This window comes from Miscanthus floridulus, chromosome 15, assembly GCF_019320115.1.
Source record: "Miscanthus floridulus cultivar M001 chromosome 15, ASM1932011v1, whole genome shotgun sequence".
Lineage (NCBI taxonomy): Eukaryota > Viridiplantae > Streptophyta > Magnoliopsida > Poales > Poaceae > Miscanthus > Miscanthus floridulus.
This window is the reverse complement of record NC_089594.1, coordinates 15,351,479-15,365,648: the sequence shown is the minus strand read 5'-3', so window position 1 is coordinate 15,365,648 and position 14,170 is coordinate 15,351,479. Positions and strand designations below refer to the sequence as shown.

Sequence of the window (14,170 nt, the reverse complement as noted above, 5' to 3'; positions counted from 1 at the left end):
TTGTAGGAGCGGTATGGGAACCGCCCCTACAAATACATAATTTGTAGAGACGGTATGGTAGGGGCGGCTGGCCGAGCCGCCTCTACAAACCATCGTCAGCCGCCCCTACAAATGCTTTTTATAGTAGTGGCGCGCAGGTGGGGCGAGCGCACAGAGCTCCGGTTGCTGGTTGTGCACGCGCACGCGTGAGCTCTACAAGGAAGATGCCTGGTTGGGAACGAAGCAAAAAGGAAGAGGAGGAAGTAAAAGAAAAAACTAATAAATGGGTCTCACCTGTCAGCAGCTGATTTCGCTTTTGATGTCTCTGAACTAAACATAAAACGGATTGGTTCCATCCATCCTCAACCTAATAGAAAATGGGCTCGTCCCGTCCTATAAACCACATCTCATCTCACCTTGTCCTCAACCAAACACTGCCTTATAGACAACTTAGTGAGGAAACGGAGTTCAGTATGCCGTGCTCATTTGGACCGAGAAGGCAGGGGAGAAAGGGCCAACGGCTCTATGTTTGTTTAGTGTATTGTGTTAGATGTACAGTACATAAACTATTTTTTTATTATCTTGTAGGCTGATTAAAGTTCGATATTGTTATTTTCCTGCTATGGACCACTCACATGATATTTAACCTACCTATAATAAATATTTACTTGGATATGGGTTACTTTTTAATTACATTGTGATCGCCCTAAGAGGCTAAGACAGTATATTTACGACCGGAGGGTTATTATATACCTTTGTCAGTTTATACCTGATTCCTCGACTTACGATGAACAATACTCCCTCGGTTCCAAAAAGAATGCAATTTTAGATTTATGATGAGTCAAACTTTCTTAAGTTTGAATAAACTTATGAGAATAGTATTAATATAAAAATATATTTCATAACTAATTTGATGATATTTATTTGGCATCATTAATATTAGTAATTTTTGGCATCATAGATTACACTAGGGAGAATAAAAAAATTGAGGACATAGGATCAAATTATTTGGATGAACTATTAGATAATGGTTTCCTTATAAAAGGAGATGATAATAATTATGTAATGCATGCTTTACTCCATGATCTTTCACTTATCGTTTCATTAGAAGAATGTGCCTATATCAGTTGTTCTAGTTTTGAGGCAAATGAAATCCCAAAAACTATTCGTTACCTGTCCATTTTCATGCATGACACTCATATTCAGAATTTTAAGGAAGAGATGGATAAATTGAAGGAAAGGATAGATATTAAGAATTTGCGGAGTTTGATGATTTTTGGACAATACAGTAGGTTACACCTTATCAATGTTTTAAGAGACACTGTTAAGGAGACAAAAGGTCTCCGTGTTCTATCTATATTCATGAACTCCCATGGTTCCATAAAATTTGCCTCATTACTCAAAAGTATCTTTGCCAAGCATAGTGTCCAGGTTTTATCACTTGAAATTTCTAGATGTTAACCGATGGGGAAGTAGCTGTTCTCTGCCTAAAGACATTTGCCGCCTTGAAAATTTACGCCATTTTGTTGCTAAGAAAGAATTTCATTCCAATGTTCTTGAGGTGTGGAAAATGAAATTTTTACAAGAAATGAAAGAATTCCATGTTAAGAAAGAGAGCATTGGCTTTGAGCTAGGAGAGTTGGGGAAACTAGAAGACCTTGGAGGAGAGCTCAATATACATGGGCTTGAAAATGTAACAACCAGACAAGAAGCTAAGATGCCAAACTAATGGCAAAGAGAAATTTAGTAGAGTTGGGATTAGTTTGGAACAGTAAGCAAGAGTGTCCGCTGGAGATGATATCCTAGATACACTACGGGAGAGGCAAAATTTCCCGAGTGTCTCTGGCTTCCCCGAGTGCCAAAAATCGGGCACTCGGGAAAGAGAATCTTCCCCGAGTGTTGCACTCGGGGAATAATTGCACTCGGGGAAGAGAGGCTTTTCCGAGTGCCAAAGAGGTCCTGGCACTCGGTAAAGAGCAGCACTCGGCAAAGGCCCTCTTCCCCGAGTGCAACACTCGGGGAAGATCGGCACTCGGCAAAGAAACATGGTACTTGACGATTCACCCCGCCCACGTCGTTAAAACTTAAAAAAAAAAAATCTTCCCCGAGTGCCTTCCCTGGCACTCGGGGAAGAGTCCCTTTCCTGAGTGCCAGAATAGGGCACTCGGGGAAGAGGCTGCCTTCCCCGAGTGCCTTGTCCTGGCACTTGGAAAAAGGGCCTCTTCCCCGAGTGCCTTCTCTGGCACTCGGGGAAGAATTTTTGTTTTTTTGGTTTTTTTGACTCATTTTTTTTGTGAGGCCTTCCCATATTATTTAAAACTCCCCGTTCAAATTTGGGACAATTTTGACTTTTTTTGTTATATTTCGTTAGTTTTTTTTTGTTTCGTTGAATTTTTTTGCATACTTCGAATTTGAACTGCAGGTGCATGAAATAATGGAATTTGGTGATTCAAAAAATTATATTAATGATATTTGGTGTATGTTGAGGCCTTATCCAGGAACTCGCATGAAATGTCGAGCATCTTGTTGACGTAACATGACGAAGAACTTGCGGGAAAAAGTGTTTTTAAATTATATAAAATCCGAACGAAGTCCGAAAATCACGAAACTTGTCTGGGCGTCGTGTTATCGCATGTAGAGGCTATGATAAAAAATCGAGAAGGTTTCGAGCAAGTTACGACATCGGATGCCTAAAACCCAGACATCTCCGCAGGGCTCTACAAGTGATCACATGCGGAGATGTCTGGGTTTTAGGCATCCGACATCACAACTTGCTCGAAACCTTCTCAATTTTTTATCATAGCCTCTACATGCGATAACACGACACCCAGACATGTTTCGTGATTTTCGGACTTCGTTCGGATTTTATATAATTTAAATACACTTTTCCCGCAAGTTGTTCGTCATGTTACGTCAACAAGATGCTCGACATTTCATGCGAGTTCCTGGATAAGGCATCAACATACACCAAATATCATTAATATAATTTTTTAAATCACCAAATTCCATTATTTCATGCACCTGCAGTTCAAATTCGAAGTATGCAAAAAAATTCAACGAAACGAAAAAAACTAACGAAATATAACAAAAAAAAAGTCAAAATTATCCTAAATTTGAACAGGGAGTTTTAAATAATGTGGGAAGGCCTCACAAAAAAAATAAGATAAAAAAAACAAAAAAAACAAAAATTCTTCCCCGAGTGCCTTCACAGGCACTCGGGGAAGAGACCCTTTCCCGAGTGCCAGGACATGGCACTCGGGGAAGACTTAAAAAAAAGGGCCACCAGGCCTTATCTAAACCTGGCCACCCCACACCCGCCAGCCCGCCCGCCCGTGCGCTACCCCGCCGCCGACAGCCCCCTCCGCCGCTGCCGCTCGCCGCGCCTGCGCCACCGCCACGCTGCTCGCCGGCCCAGCGCCACTGCGCCCCCACAGCCCTCGCCGCGCGCCCCCGCAGCGCCGCACGCCCCCAGCCCCCGCAGGCCCCACCGGCGCGCCCCCGCTGCCCGAGACGGCGGCGCGGTCCCTGTCCCTGCGCGTCGGGGCCCGTCCGGCCGGCGCGCCCCCTCCCCGGCCCCTGCGGCCGGCCCCCGCCGCCTCTCCCGACCTCGCCTCCCGCCCCCCGCGATGCCTCCGCCTCCCCCACGCCAGTTCCTCCTCTTCAGATCTCTCTTGCTCCTCTCGCATGGCGCATCAGCGGAGGAGCCACCGGCGCAGCGGGGCAGCAGCGCGAGCGGCCCTCATTGCGGCTTCTCGGGTGCAGGGGTCCCCGGCACGGCTTCCCGACCACGGGCGGCCCTGACGCGAGCGGCCGTCCCGATGGCGGGCTCGGCCATGGACGTCCCGTCGGCGACCACCACGGCCCCAGCACAAGCAGGCCTCCACCGCGGATGTCCCGGCGACGAGCGCGGGTGTGGGGCCAGTGCCCTCCGTCGGCGACCACATCAGCCGTTCTCGGCGTTCCTTCGGACATTGTCGCCTTCGATGTTGGAATATCGATGCCGGCCGCCCACCCTGGGTTAGGTTTTCTCCGTTTCCCGTCTTTTCATCTTCCTTACCTGCAGATCCTGGATTAGATTTTTATTTACTAATAAAATGCCTGATGTTTTCATTCAGTCGTGCTTCGTCAGCTGCAGATCCGTGATTTGATTTACTAATGCCATCTTAGTCTTGCTTACTCAGCTGCAGATCCGTGCTTCGATTTACCAATGCCTATTGTTTCCTTTTCTTTTTTTGCAGCAATGCCTTGCGTCTCGTGCTAAACACGTTGTGCTCCTCCTCAAGTGCAGGTGGACTTCTGCAGCTGGCCCGTTCTGCTATTCACTTTGGAGATGGAGGTGGGTTTGCAATTTTATTGGTACCAATTATTACATACGCTTCAATCTTGCATGCTATCTTATTGCTTGTTATATGAACCATTATTACATACGCTTCAAATGCATGCTATCGTCAGTTGTGAGTGATGACCTGTGAAGTTCCCTTGAGATGTACATAGCCACCAAGATGTTTTAATCGTATTTGCATATATGATGGTATAGTGAATAGTACCTAACCTGAACGTTGCTGTTTTGTTTACATGTACTCTATACTTAAAATTCGGTTGGGCTGAAAATACTTAATTATAACTCTACATTGCATGTTTCCGGATTGCTGTAGCTTCGTCCCTTATTTTATTGCAGTATTATCTCTTGCAGTGTCTTGTATTAGGTACTAAAGGGGAGACCAACGTTGTATGCAACTCTTTGGATACAGTGGCTGTTTAGCTGTTGCCCAAATCTCTAGCCCCTCTCATTCAAAGCTTTTTACAGTATAGATACAGTGGCTGTTCAAATAGAAACCATTCACAGATACATGTTGCTTCATAATTGTGGAGGCAACCAATATAGTTTGCCAGGTTGATAAATTCATTTGTGTCCTGACTAAGAGAAAGAAAGAAGATTGAGGGTGTTCAAAGGTGTGACTGCATTTTACTTTCTATAATAGTTTGTTACATGATTATGAGGTGCTATGTCTGCTAGGTTGGGCTCGGCCACGCGGTGGCGGCGCTCGTGACGCCACGCGGAGCCGCGCTCGCTGCCCCACCCCAGGCCGTGCGGCGTTCCCCTCGCCGGATCTCAGTGCTGCTCGCCGAGAGTTGCAGGTACTTCTCTCATCCCCTTCGGATTCGTAATTCAACTAGAAAGACAGCGTGACTCCGTCTTCTTAGATGTTCATCATCTGCGAGTGCAAGAGGTAATAAATTATGGTCATCTACGAGTGCGAGAGGTCCTCCGTCTTCTTAGATGTTCACTCTTCTGCCTCCTGAACTGGGAACCAGCAAGTCCTCCCTTGCGTTATATCAATCTTGTACATCTATTTGAAATGTTTGAATCATCTTAGAAATTGCAGTGATGAGAATATTAGTTGATGATAGTATTTGGCTGTTGATTACGCTAGCTCCTTATTCCTTTATTTTCGGCTTTTCTTGAACCGACTTATCTCAAATGTGCATATCCTGCAACAGATGGTGTCGTCATCATATAATGTGCATATCTTGGACATTTTAGAACTAGTAAGTTCTTTTTGCGCTGTTCTCAGTTAATTAAAAGTTATCTACTTGTCACTAGGCCACTGAGGAAATGATTTGTGAATGGGAAAGTTTGCTCAATGAAATTAGGCTAGCCCATGCTAACTTTTTACTAGATGACAGATTCAGGCATCTTGGCCTATGCTTACAATCCTGATATTGTGTGGGTTCCATAATTGATATATGATGGGCACTGCAAATTAACATTAATCGTCTAAGTTATATTGAAAAATTATGCCTGTGTTATATTTGTTAAAATTAGCCTCATCACCTCTTCCTGTTAAGTACAGAAATGGATGCAACCTGAGAGAGTACTGCATGTTTTTTCTTCTGAAAACTGAATGTCACTGCATTGTCTGAAAATGGATGCAACCTGTCATTTTACTTGTCTGAATGTCATTGTGCAACCTGTGAGAGAAAGAGAGAGCTCTGCACAGTTTTTCTTTAGCAATTTAACTGAGTCAGAGTTGTCCTTTCTTTCATTCCAGAACAAAGATGGAATCACTGTAGCAGAGAGTAGAATATGATACTGTGAGATTTGTGTGCCTGCAGTCAGTGCAATAATTGATAAGTATGCTTTGCAAGCTATTTTTTGTTAAGTTGATATGCATTATATTTGCTAGCAGGAACATTGGAGATGTGCCTTCGTAAGATGATTAGAGCAGATGATTTGAGGCTTAATGGAGATTGGTCCACTCAAAGTTGATAGGTTGGATTTCAGTGATCATTTCTTCAGTGCTCATGTAAGTGCAGCCATCTCTTCTTTTTTTCTCACCACTGTTTTGCTGAGTGCTAGTTTGCTGTTTGGCTGAGAATATATGAATCTGGAACATAGGAGTAGGTCACAAGCTTTTGTAATGTTGAATCAGCATGGTGAATTTTGAAACATATGCAAATATATGAATGTGAAATTAAGGTAACTGTTTGGCTGAGTGCAAGTGTTTGGCTAAGAATATATATATCTGGAACATAGGAGCATGGTGAATTTTGTAACGATGAATCAGTTTTCACATTGCTAATCAACTCTTGTTCACATGTAGGTGTTCTTCTCAAGTGGCTCAGATTTGACTCTTCTTCACATTGCTAAATGTGATTTTGGTCATCTTTTGAATAGTGACTCACAAAATGTTGTGAAACTTTGATCTATTTATTTTTATCTTTATAACTTTGACTTTGATATTGGTACTGCGGAGTCGTTTTTATGTATTGAACTTGTGAACTTGGAATAGTGTGTACTTTTGAACGTGTGGTTTGTAATATATTATGGATTTCGGACAAATTTGGTCGTTTGTGATATATAAATGTGGTTTGTGACATATTGATGTTGATTTGTGGTTTGTGATATATATATATGCTTTGTTGTTTACATGGAAAAGCAAAAAAAAAAGAATTTTAGAGGTGGCTTCCCCGAGTGCCTGTGTTGTGGCACTCGGGAAAGAGGGATTTTTTTTAAAAAAAAACAAATTTCTTTGCTGAGTGCCTTAGCTGTGGCACTCGGCAAAGAGTATTTAAAAAAAAATTCAAAAATCTTTCCCGAGTGTTGCACTCGGGGAAGAAAATAAAAAAAAAAAAAGAAAACGGCGTCGGCCGTCGGCCAACGGCGTCAAGTCTTCCCCGAGTGCCAGCACGGCACTCGGCAAAGCCTTCCCCGAGTGCACGATTTTCGACACTCGGGGAAGGCGCCTTTCCCGTGGGAGGATTAGCCGGAGGCTCTTCCCCGAGTGTTGCACTCGGGGAAGGCTTCCCCGAGTGCAACTGGGCCTTCCCCGAGTGCAACTGGCACTCGGGGAAGCCAGCAGTTCCTGTAGTGATAGTATCTAGCCACACTCTAATATTAGAAGACTTTGCATTGTAAACTATGGTGGTGTTGTTGGTCCTAGTTGGTTTTGCAGCAACATCTTATACATGAAAAACTTGGAGACCCTACATCTAGAGTGTGTCGTGGGCCAACCTTGCACCTATTGGACAGATGTATCACTTAGGAAAGCTAAAGCTGAAAAACATTATTGGGTTATCTCAGATTGGACCTGACTTCTTCGGTGGCACTACAGAAAAAAGTTTCACACACTTGAAGGAAGTTGAGTTTTGTGATATGCCGGAACTCGTGGAGTGGGTTGGGGGAGCTAACTGTCATCTGTTCTCAAGGCTTGAAAAAATCAGCTGCACTGATAGTCCCATGCTCACTACGCTGCTATTCTCGGGTTGGCCAATTTTTTTTACAGAAGAGAACACCATATGGTTCCCTAGTCTTTGTGAATTTAGCATTAGTAACTGCCCGAAGTTGTGCCTTCCTCCCTTGCCTCACACTTTGATGGTATCCCGTATTTATACAGACTTCTTGTTTTATTATCGTGCTAAGTTGGACATTTGGAAGCCCTCTGAATTGGTTTTCCATAATCTTGATGATGTAGAAAGGTTGACAATTCAGGATGCATCATGCTTCTCATTTATGGATCTTCAAAAGCTACATTCCCTAAGATATATAGAGGTCAGTAGATGTGAGGAAACCTTTTTGAGATGAATGGATGATGATGTTGTGCTCCACACAGTCCAAACTCTCGAACTCAGACAATTTTCTCTTACCAGAAAATCCTTGTCAAATTTGTTCGAATGTTTCCCAACTCTTTCTCGTTTGGATGTCAGCGCATCATCAGATGAGGATCATGAGGAGGCGGTACTGCAGTTTCCACCCTCCAGCTCGCTGAGAAATGTCTGCTTCCGTGGGTGTAAGAATCTGATCCTGCCTGTGGAGGAAGAGGGAGGAGTTGGATTCTGTGGCATCTCGTCGCTTGAGTCCGTGGCCATAATAAATTGTAACAAGCTATTCTCTCGGTGGCCCATGGGAGGAGGAGGAGCTCAGACTCAGAGCATCATCTACCCTCTCCCCCCTTCCCTGAAGAAACTTAGCCTTGAGGGTGAGGTAAGCACGCTGCCGATGGCTCTGCTCGCGAATCTCACATCTATTACCAGTCTAGAACTATTTAATTGCAAGGATATCACAGCGGATGGGTTTGTTTCTCTCATCACAATCAACCTCGAGCGTTTGACGGTGTACAATGAGAGAGATGGTGAGACTGAGCCCTATTCTGTAGCAGGAGATGTACTTGCAGCGGTGGCAAGGACCCAAACAATGCCCGCCGGTTCCTTCCAACTGGTGAGCCTTTATGTGGACAGCATCTCTGCAGTGCTTGTTGCTCCCATCTGCAGCCTACCCTCCAGAGCCTTTATGTGGACGGAGAAGTTCACGGAAGAGCCGGACGAGGCGCTTCGGCTCCTCACGTCTCTCCAAGGCCTGTGGTTCAACAACTGCAGGGCTCTGCGGTCCCTCCCCCAAGGGTTGCATCGCCTTCCTTCTCTCCAGGAATTACGAATCTAGGGGACTCAAAAAATCAGATCGCTGCCCAAGGAGGGCCTCCCCGATTCACTGCGAAATTTAAAAAATGATTGCAGTCCCGAGATTTATGAGGAATGCCAGAAATTCAGGGAAACAAGGCCAGATATACATATATTGCCTTCATTCGGGACGCGGAAAGCTGAATCTCTGCTTCTGCATGCCTTTCACTCACTCTAACTCTTCCTTGTACATCGATTTGCAGGTTAGTTCCTAATAAAAAAAACAGCTTACGCTTCTCAATTTATGGTTTCATTGACTGTGCAAACTGAACTGTTTTTTTTTTTAATTGCATATAGATATGACCCATTGTCATATGCTTCTGTGTTACGATTGGAGCCACCATTCACGATTCATGTTCAACTATTTATTTCTTTATCCAACAAATTCAATCTCTCCTACAAATTCAATTTCTGGATCATATCACTTTCTAGCATTTTTCTGAATATTGCATTATTGCACTGAATCTCGTACCGTAAATTGGTACTTTTAGGAAGAAAAGAGAATTGTTTCAACGGATAAAGACCATGCCATTATTACTTAGTTCATTCTTCTTGTGGCATGTCATGAATGGCTGCGGATTGCTTACTTCATCTTTATGACTTTATTAGATAATCTGATACACACAATTGCCTTGTTTCTTTTTTTTTTATGGTCAATTGCCTTGTTTCTGTTACAGGACAATGAGATTATACGCTGGTTTGCCTTGAAGGACTCTGCTTCATCATACGGTTACATATCGTTCAAAAAACCATAAATAATGAGCACCAAGCTTGGATTGTGGCAAACTTTGGCAAAGATCAGGTGAGACAGTCACAAGTGAACTTCTGGTGTATTCCAGGCTGTCTTTCCTTTTATATTGCGACTTTTTATTCTGTAGTTTCAGATCCCCTAATTTTCGTTGGTCATTTGAAAACCTGAAGGCAGGAGATGCTGCATCACGGATCAGACTGGAGACTTTTTTTGCATCGGTTCAGTAACTGCAGGGCTCTGCAGTCCCTCTTCCAGGGGTTGCATCGCCTTCCTTCTCTCCAGGAATTATGTATCACTGGAACTCAAAAAATAAGATTGCTGCCCAAGGAGGGCATCCCTGATTCACTGCGACTGCTATACATAGATAATTGCTGTGCCGAGATTTATGTGAATGCCAGAAATTAAAGGGAACAAGGCCGGATATAGATATAACTGCCTACATTGCACGTGTGCAAAGCTAAATCTCTGCTTCAGCATGCCTTTCACGCACTCAACTCTGCTTCAGCATGCCTTGCAATCTGCAGGTTAGATCCAAAAATAAAAAAACTGCTTATGCTCCTTGATTCATGATTTTATTGACTGTGCAAACCGAATTGCTTTTTGTTCATATAGATATGTACCATTCTCATATGCTTCTCTGTTAAAGTGGAGCCACCATCCACAATTCTTGTCCAGCCCTTCATTTCTTTGATCAACAAATTTAATTTCTCCTATAGTTTCAAATTTTGGATCATATTACTTTCTAGCATTTTTCCTCTTGAGGTACAATATTGCATTATTTCACTGTTCTTTAGTTTTGTATGACTAATACCGTGAATGTGTACTTTTTTTTTAACATTTCTACCGGGGGGAGGGGGGCGATTACCCCACCTGATTTTTATTGATATATGGCTCCTGTTACATGATTACATGATTTACAGAAGGGGGGGGGGGGGGGGGGGGGGATGCACAGCTGCAAAGTTTTGACTGAGAGTAAGCTAGGAGCAATCCGTTTAGGAACTTCTCGTTTGATCAAACAATCTACACCACTCATCAACCACCCTTTTAACTCTTTTTGGCATTCTGACGCGCCATTGGTTTGCTTCAGTTCTGCAAGATAGGAGTAGTTGTCTCAGATTGAGGGCCTCACCGCGGAAGACGAACCCGTTTCTCCGCTTCAGAATGGGTACTTTTAGGGAGGAAAGAAAATTGTCTCATTAAAGACCATGTCCTTATATTACTTCGTTCTTGTTGTGGCATGTCATGAATGGCTGCTGATTGTTTGGTTCCACTTTATTATATTAGATGTCCTAGATCATGAATTCATGATGCATATGCTCATTTGGTGATCTGATATGCACAATCACCTTGTTTCTGTCACAGCACTTCTCCTTTGCAGGATTCTGCTTCACCATACAGTTACACATAGCTCAAAACCATAAATGAGCATATGCCATCGGAAGGAGGTTCGTGGGTGACCTGCCATCGGAAGTCAGAGCTGCTGGTAGATGTGCTTCCATGCTCGGCAACGATGACCCTCGGTAGTGTGCCATGTTTGTGCTCTGTGGGCATCTCGTTTGGTGAGCCTTTGTTGTACATAAAATTCATTCGTCTTAATTGAGCGGTAGAGCTCCTGCCTTTGTTTCAAAAAAAACCATAAATGAGCCCAAGCATGGGTTGTGGAAAACTTTGGCAAGTAAAGATAAGGGAATTTTAAGTACTTAAGGAAAGAACAGCCTTGTAGCAAAACCGTTACATCCAGAAAATATCAGCTGAGGCAGCAAGTGTATCTGAATATGTGAACATATTGACAGTCACATATGACATTGTTTCTCTCTTCTGAAATGTTGTTCCAGGCATTCTTTTTTTTCAGCTAAACTATTTTTTTGTAATTTCAGGCCCGTAACTCTTGTTGTTCCAGGCAGGAGATGTAGCATCACGAGTCAGACCTTTGGTCATTTGGAAACCACTGGAAGAAAACCACTGAGGCTCTTTCTGCTTCTGTCAACCAGCTTAGTGGATGGAAGAATATAAAAATGCTTTGGAAGTAATGTGTTTTTATTTAACTCTGCACATCTGTTTTTGTTTCTTTATTTCTATAAATGGCATAACCCTGAGCTGTATTGTAAATTGATGATCCGTTGCTTCCTTTGTTTAACAGGAAGGGCTCACAGTTGTGGATAATAAGACATCCAGTATCATTGAGTTGAGGAAACAAAGAAAATTCAGATTAGAAGGAAACCTGCCAGTTCAAGTTCTCATATGCCGAATTCAGCAGTAGATACACATAAACCCAGCACTCCTGATCTCTCACCACTAACCTGAATCTACAGCCCAGGAGACTGAACTGTGCGCTTCTCGCGACGTCAGGTGCCACATGCTTATATCTTAATGACAAATACGATATTATACATCCTCTATGTAGAGAAACATTTAGTGGTCATGTTGTCAGATCAACATTAAAGTTTATGTTTTCTAGTCTTATGAAATGGGGTACAGCATTAGTTTTGGGTATAATACAGGAAAGCATACAGATGTTTGTATTTTCTACTAAGAAATATTTCTAGTTCCTTTTGTTGATCTACTTATTTCCAGTTCCTTTATTTTGCCAATCTATTTATTTCTAGTTCCTTTACCCATCTACGGAGTTGTAGTATAGTCGAGACTCAAGAATTGACAGGGTACCACCAGCTGAAGTTGCCTAATGTTTTCTTACGATTTGTAGCATTATCAAAACATAAGCATTACTCCTGCCTGATTCTTTTAAAAAAATGACCGTGATCATCATAATAGCAGAGTAAGCTATTTTCTATGCTTACAATGAAATAGCAGAACTGTTTTTTTCTTAAAACATAATTTTTTTCTTTTCAGCGACATTAGATGAATGCTTCAGATAACTTATTATTTTGTGGTATCTACCAGCAATGATCCCTTTCTTTTATCCCCTATTAATCCTTTCAGGTTGCTAATGCAACGGCTGCTAAAGCAAAACTTCTACTCCATGAACAAAAATCTGTTGTCGATCCAGATTTTGCGAAGCAGAGATGTGCTCTAGAAGTATAAAACAAGCTCTTGCTAGAAACAAAGGAGAAAGGGGACAAAACTGAAGATGATGACTTGGTAATCTTTTTTCTGATCAAACTTGTTTGTTATCATGTTTCATGTCTTTTTGTGAATTACATACATCTTCATTTTCAATTCATCAAGAACATTCAATAGGTGATACTTCATCGCCAACTGATGAATGAATATTACTACATCTGAATCTTGAAATTAAATAAATTATATAAGCAGCTATTAATGCTCAGCATTTCTGAACACTTGCATAAGGGTTGCATTTTCAGTACTCTGCTTTTTTTAAAAAAAATTGAGCATTACATAAATTTAGATTCATATGAAACTATATTATATGGGGATGAGAAGTTTGAGTCCAGTATCTAGTTTCATATTAGCTATAAACTATTGGTAGTGCCAGCTTGCTCTTAACAACATCTAAAGAGTATCACTCTGCATCCATTGAACTATGGTATATTGTTGTTTCATGTTGTTGTTCTTGTGAACCGATGAATATAACTTATTTTCTCCATGTTATGCTGAAATAGTTTCTCTCAACAACCCATTGCTGAAACAGATTTGCATGCAACTGAAGACATCGCTGGCCTATAAATCAAGGCTGGCACAGGAAAACTCAACAGATGCATGTGAAAACCGCTTCCTACGTGAGACACTAGATTTTCATCAATTCGCCACCTAGGACGATGCCTTATTGGATGATGAGGGCACATATGTTGGAATACGATCCAAACTCTAACTTGAGTCTTGCGGGGATGCCTGGAGGGCCCATGGTTCGGGTTATGTGTTTAGCAGATTTGTTTCCATATTGGACTGCATTATGTTCATCCTTTATATACATCTTGTAAGCCGCACGGGAAGAGCAGACGACTCATTGGCCCTACGTTTTATAAATCTCATCATATAGTGAAGATCGCCGGTTGGCGCCCGTGGTTTTTCCCGCCAGGGCTTCCCACGTAAAAAATTGTCTCATGTTCGATCTTTATTTTCTAACAACAGAAGACATATGAACAACATCACCCTGTGTTCTATGGTGAAAATGTGTTGGCCATGGTTGAAGAAAATTCAGCAGATGAACACCACCTCCCTGTCTGTCCAAGCATGAATCTCCTATGGTCAGCTTGTGTAAACAATCATCGTGCAAATCCAACAATTTTCATAATGCCTCAAAGTCATATGCATCAGCATCTGACTTAGCTTCACGCGTGTGACTTTGCCATCTATGATGGGTTGTCAGCAAACATTTTTCAAAGAACCTTCTAAAGAAGTGTATCCTGTTTATGCATGGTGGGAACGGCCTGGCTGACCGAGTGGTCAGTGCAGGCTCAGTACCTCCCCTTAGGGTGGTCAGAGTTCGAGTTCTAAGGAACTCACTCTTTATTTGTGGCTTAGGCCGCAGTGACCAAGGGAGAAAAAAAACTCCCTCGTCTA

At 42.5% G+C, this 14,170-nt stretch overlaps 2 pseudogenes; both read left to right on the top strand.

Annotated features, from left to right (window-relative positions):
* The first annotated feature begins 356 nt into the window (after positions 1-356).
* On the top strand, positions 357-6,823 carry LOC136507063 (uncharacterized; annotated as a pseudogene).
* A 536-nt stretch (positions 6,824-7,359) lies between these two features.
* Positions 7,360-13,950, top strand: LOC136507062 (uncharacterized; annotated as a pseudogene).
* The last annotated feature ends 220 nt before the right edge of the window (positions 13,951-14,170 follow it).